Raw genomic sequence first — 6857 nt, forward strand, 5'->3', positions numbered from 1 at the left:
CATCAGCCCAAATGGCTCTAGCCTACTTGGGAATGATAATGATGATTGCATGGCCTAAGTAATGGAAACGGCAATTCCAAGAAGTTGGTGGAATCACCATTATATGATTCACTTATAAATCTAAACATACGAAAAGGGATTGGCCATTAGAATTGTGATCACTTTCCTACTCATTCGTGCAAACCAAACATTCACATGGATCGGTATATTCGAACCTAAAGCATGTGGATGATAAAAGAGAGGGAGAGAGACTGAAAGCATAGCGGTTTTGTGAATGAGGAGTTTGTGAGCTTGTCGACGATGGAGATGGGTGATCGCCATATTCAGCAATAGACCCTTTTGAGATTTTTAAATACTCGTGTCTTTTTCAAATTTTTCAAAATTCCACTTTAATATCTTTATTTTCACGTTATTATTGGATTGATGTGTTGTTGACTCAACAGGGAAAAGAGAGAAGAACACAGAAAAGCTTAGGTTTTTGCTGCTTAAAAATGAGGAGCAGAACAAGCGGGAATTTACGGACTATATTACAATAAATTCACGAAATGAAATAGTTGTACTTATTTAATTGCATTTGTAGAATTTTGTAGAGTAATTTTTGCAGATGCCTAGCATTGCTTATTTATTTCATTGAGGAATCTAACTATGCCTAGTTAGATGCCGATTGGCTCTTGTAGGAGAAGCTCTAGCTCTGCGGAAAGCCCTCATTTGGAATTGGATGAAGCCTCATCGGCTGAGTCATTTATCCTTTATTTGTTTTTGAAGGTATAAAAAATGTTTGGCTACACAACCATCATATCGGATCAATTCCAACATCTTCTATGACCGTAGCCAAAATGTTGATGTGCTTAAAAAAAGACGAGAGATTAGATTATTTTTGTGATATTATTGATTGTACGAAATTGCATGTTTAATTCACTCATTCATACTTGTTTTCATTGATTGTGTTGTCTATGTAGACTCACAAATTTTATGTTTTTCAATTATGCCATCTCGTGATGTTTTATAAATGTTTGATATGATAACAACTTCTATTGTTATCATGATTCATGGAAATTATGTAGTATAAATTGATCCAGCGAAAAAAGAAACTGCATTTGGAAAATCACCTTATTTTATTTTAAAAAGTTGCCGCGCACTGTGTGGATTTTCACTCAAAAAAGAAAGAAAAAGAGAAATATATGAGAGAGAGAGAGAGAGAGAGAGAGAGAGAGAGAGAGAGGACTATGATTATCATTATTTTCCTTAAAACACATAAAAAGAGTTCAACTTTATTGTAATAGAATCGCAGAACAATGTTATCACGAAGTAAACTAGAAAGAACTGACATTGTGAAACAATGCTTGAATTATGAGATTTTACAGAAAAATCATATCTAATAAGTGACTTTGGTACTAATTGTTGTGCTATTCAGTGAAAAATCACAAGAATATTATATTTATCTATGTGAATATAAAATAAAATAATCATATTTCAAGCAACATGTCACATTATTAATTGACTCAGGAAAATGTATTAAACAAAATCATCATTGAAGTACTTTCAACCGAATATAATATGACATGTTGTCTACACGTGTATAATTGGTTTGCTTCGCTCCAATAGTGCAACTATTTTTTTCGTAAGTTCGATGCATTGGAGACAATTTTTTATTGAAAATCAGAGTTCTTCCCCAACTAATGAATATTGACACCAGCCATTGTTATACTTTGGTAAGGTATTACAATTGTAAATTGTTTCCATGTAATCTGACATGGACATCAAGTTCTGCCACAAAATTAAGCCAAAAAAAAAATAAAAATGGAAAAGGGTTTAAGTTTGTCATTTTGTTAACTTTATTATTTGCTTGCATTTAAATAATGATGCTAACTTATAAAGCGCATCAATTAATGAGTAAAGCCACAACACCTAAATTACATTTAATAAAGCATTTTTTTAATGTTTGAATTTAATAAAGCACTTTACACAAGACATGTTCTCCATTTAACAATGAAGATTTATTAAAGTGTTTTTTAGTTAAATTATTTAAGGGGTTGCTAATTTGACGGTGGGCCTCATATGGAAGGGAATAAAGAAATAGTTTGTTTTGCGGAAAATGAATGATTTGAATTATCATTTTAAAAATGATTGTTTGTATTACTTATAAAAATAAATGAACGGAAACATTTTCATCGTCAACGATAATGTTTAAATATAAATTATTGTTTAAATGAAAATATTTTTCATTGACTAATTATTTGAAAAAAATGTAATAATTACTTTTTAGAAAATATTTTTCAAATTATTCATTTTTCTCAAAACAAATGAAATCTATATTGACATATCAATATTTACATGTCATCCAACCATTTCTTCACATTTCTCCTAAAAGTAGACAAGCATTCATCCAAGGTCTTGTCATCTTCCAAAAATTTCCTTTTGATGGATAACCGCTGGTCAACTTCAGCTTGTCACATGGTCTATTATCTATTCTTCTAATATTTGCCCAAATTTATAAGAATATATAAACAGATTATGATCCAAAATTACCATCTTCTTTCCGGAAAATGTTTCGGTATTTCTAGTTTTTACTAGAATTGATTATAAAAAGACTAAAATTTGGACTTCTCATTACCGAAGGAAAGAGACATCTTGTTCTCAATTGAAGAGAGGTGAGGACACCTGGAGTGCCATAACTAAGCACGCCGGGACACTTAAGTGCCATAACTTTAAAATGGTACACTTAAGTGCCATCATCGGAGCAAAATGGGACACTTAAGTGCCATTCCGGCGAAAATCCGGCCAAATGGCTGACGTGGCAATTTTCCGGCGAGTTTAGTCCAAAACGGCGTCGTTTTGCACGCTGACGTGGCGGAGAAAACGCAAAAACGACGCCGTTTCGTGTCTACGTGTAAATAATAATATAAAAATTAATTAAATTATAAAGTATTCAAAAAATTTAAAAAAATAAGAAAAATTTAAAAAAAATTTAAAAATTAAGAAAAATTTAAAAGTTTTAAAAAATTAAGAAAATTTAAAAAAAAAAAAAAAAAAGGGGGGAGGTCGAACGGGCGGCCGAGGGCGAGCCCTCGCCGCCGCCGCCTCCCCGCCGTCGCCGGGGATGGGCCGGCGACGGAGGGGGAGGGTCGGCCGGGGTCGCCGGCCCCCGGCCGGCGGCGAGGGCTCGCGGCCCTCGCCGGATCACGGCGAGGCCGCGACCCTCGCCCCGGATCCGGGCGAGGCTCGCGGCCTCGCCGCCGGTCGGCCGGCCTCGCCGGCCCGGCCGGGCTCGGCGACCCGGCCGACCCTCCCCACTCCATTGCCGGCCCTTCCGGCGGCGGGAGGCGGCGAGGGCCCGCGAGCCCTCGCGGGGATCAGGCGAGGGTCGCGGCCGCGCCCTACCGCGACCCTCGCCCGGATTCGGCGAGGGCTCGCGGGCCCTCGCCGCCTCCCGCCGCTGCCGGGAAGGGCCGGCAACGGAGTGGGGAGGGTCGGCGGGGGTCGCCGAGCCACGGCCGAGGGCGAGGCCGGCCAACCGGCGGCGAGGGCTGCGAGCCCTCGCCGTCGGTCGGTCGGGGCCGGCGACCCCGTCCGACCCTCCCCCTCCGTCGCCAACCCTTCCGGCGACGGCGGGAGGCGGCGCGGCGAGGGCTCAGCCCTCGGCCCGCCCGTTCGACCTCCCCACCCCTTCTTTTTTTAAAATTTCTTATTTTTTAAAAATTTTTAAAATTTTTAAAATTTAAATTTTTAAATTTTTTTTTTAAATTTTTAAATTTTTTAAAATTGTCGTTTTTTTAAATTTTTTTAATTTTTATGCTGATTTGGAGCTCCGGCGAGCCACGTAGGCAAAAAATAATAATAAAAATTGCCACGTAGGATTTCCGGCAAGGGTCGCCGGAGGTGGCACTTAAGTGTCCCACTCGAAAAAAAGTGGCACTTAAGTGTACCGTTTGGAAGTTATGGCACTTAAGTGTCCCGTGCCAAGTTATGGCACTTGCGCCTGTACTTCTGCCCAATTGAAGAATAAGAAAAAGCACGTTCAAGTAAGAAGCAACTGCCAATTGCCTCTGGACCGAGCAAATCACTGAGATTTTCTCAGTCAACATCGATCAAGACATTAATTGACTCATCAATACTATAGATTCAACTATTTAGGACAATTGGACATAATTGGTATAACTGGGAAGCTCAAATCCAGTCAATGCAATTCTTTCCCAGGAAATCCATGATCATTGTTAGGGATCACACGACATGGTCCCGAACTATAAAGCTCAAAATTATCAATAGTGCACCTGGAATTACCTCAAAGTTCGAAAAACTCATATCAAACCACATCACAAAATATGTAGACAAAAATTAACCTCAGAAAACTGATGCTTGCACAGGTTTATGCTGTAAAATTATCTAAACAATCTGATAATCAAGTTAGAGCACAAAATCACTGGTGATCACATATGCAACCCTCTTTAGACACATGAACATCCTGGCAAAAACTTATATGGACATGTATCACGCTTCCTTCCTCAGATCCCTTGATGAAATTCTGCGATTAGATGAGCAGTAAATGGCACATGCATCATCAGTCGGAGTGCATCGAATCATTTGAAGACACTTTGTGGGATGCTAACAACATTTACACAGATCTCTACACTTAAAGGGCTGTTTCTAAAATGTTTTAACATCGTGAGACAAAGTAATTAACACTAATTGTTTCTGCCATATCACAAACTAGAGAGAATCTTACTATGCTAAAACCAGCACCAATAGTGTCACATTCAGATTTGTGCTTTATCACAAAACTACAGTTCAAAAGTTATCTTGCAAATAGTTCACTTCAAGAGTGGGAGCCACCTTGAAGTGAAAGTTTGACTTAGCTTATAGTCAAATGAATAGATTAATTGACAGGAATAAGAACAATGAACAATATGATCAGAATAAACCAAGAATCAGTAATGAAGAGCAATGACTTATGTTCTTCCTCATTGTGCTTGACTACCGTCATGCAAGTAAATCTATAGCTATAGGTATACTCGATCTTAACATGAGCATCCCATCAAACCGTCACAGCAAGAATCATTGCCACATCGCCCAAATTTGGCACAACCTATAATATAAAAGGTCACACCATGTACACACTAGTTATATGCATGAGTAACTGATAATCATTCAATATGCATCAGAGGTGCATCATATCACCATACATGATGTACGTGATGTTCATAAAAGAAAGGATCATAAGTTTAAAGGTTTTACCTAGTCGTGCAAAGGCATGAGAGTGTTCAACAGGATGAATTAATGTAGGTAGATCTAATGAGAAGCATGATTTACCTGTGACCTATGAGGCTTTGAAGCTGAAAATCAAATATGAGCCTTTAGCATATGTATAAGATACTTAAACAAATCATAGATTTCACAATGTCATTAACAAAAAATGAATGGAAAAGAAGGGGAAGAAAGGCAAAGAGAAATGATATACATGGAACAGGGTTCTCCAAATCAGAGAAGAAACATGAACCAAGTTGATTTTATCATTACAAAGACAAATTATTTCAAGGCCATGTTTTCCGTATGCAATGAGTTTCCAAAGTGTACTAATTATCTCAGATGCATGTAAAGATTATGATCGACTATAATCTGAAGAGCTCTTGCTGAAGAATTGCTCAACCAAGAACCATGTATGTATAGCGGTTAGGGATCAAGGAAGAAGACATATCTCTCAAACAAGTCTAATCAAAGAATTCTCAACTATTAAGATACTACACTTCATCTTTTCCTTAACCGAGGACATGACATCCCATTTCTCATATGGCAATTTGGCTAGGAATACCTAGTCTAAAGTAAAGCCACATGTGATAAACAGGGCAACTGAAAATTAGCAAAAAGAGAGATAGCACATCGAAACTCAACCTTTTGTTTCCCAGGCCAATTCTACACATTTGCATAGCAATTATTAAATGGCTAAGCATTCTTTGCGTCGGTCTGGGTAAGTGTACTTACCATCTCAAGATAAACACCTTATCCTTGATGGATGCTTGCAATTTCATTAAGCCCCCGTCATTACATGATATTCCACTGGGCCAGCTTCATTTCTCTTGGATGTAAGGACACACACAACAACATATCTTCAGTACAACAAATGATCTAGAGACAGAGAAGAGAGAGAGAGAGAGAGAGTTGTTCAGCATAATATGCAATCACTGAAAGGCCCAGCAACAATTCTTTTCCAGCTATTTGAGGGAATCGGTTAAAAAGTAAAAACAGGAAGAGGCTTCCCGAATTCTTTTTAATCAATAAGGAAGAGGATGAGTACAAGGAAGACAACAGAATTTGAGTTTAAAAGAGAACTTATTTCGAGAAAGGGTCTTTCAATAAGATGTTGCTAGCAGATGCAATGCTCAACTTCATTGATTGAAAAGGTAAACAGAAGGTAGAATTTCTCTATTATGCTCATTGAAGCCTCTTAAAAAGTGTAATTAACTGTGGGTCCATTGAAAAAGAACTATCATTTCCCTTAAGTTATCTCATGTAAATAGGTGCTAACAGCAGTATTATAACATTGTTACACATAATTCAATCGGTTAAAATGGTCGATTGCCGCTCATACCATTAGGGTTTCCTTGTTCATAAAATCTCGTAGAGGAGAAATTGCTTCTGATGCTGTTATACCTCCACAACATTCGAAACCCTTTGATCCAGAATTCCCATTACTGTAAGAGAAACAAGAATACAGTTGGAAACATTGAAAAATTAGCCAGACTCTTGAAAGGGGAACATAGATGAAATTTCTGTGGAAACCAGCCAATATTTCCAATGATTCTGCATTTGTACCTAGCTCATCAGCTTGAAACCGAGACAGGTTCCACTTGCAAAACATTTCC

Source organism: Eucalyptus grandis, chromosome 5 (assembly GCF_016545825.1).
Source record: "Eucalyptus grandis isolate ANBG69807.140 chromosome 5, ASM1654582v1, whole genome shotgun sequence".
Classification (NCBI taxonomy): Eukaryota; Viridiplantae; Streptophyta; class Magnoliopsida; order Myrtales; family Myrtaceae; genus Eucalyptus; species Eucalyptus grandis.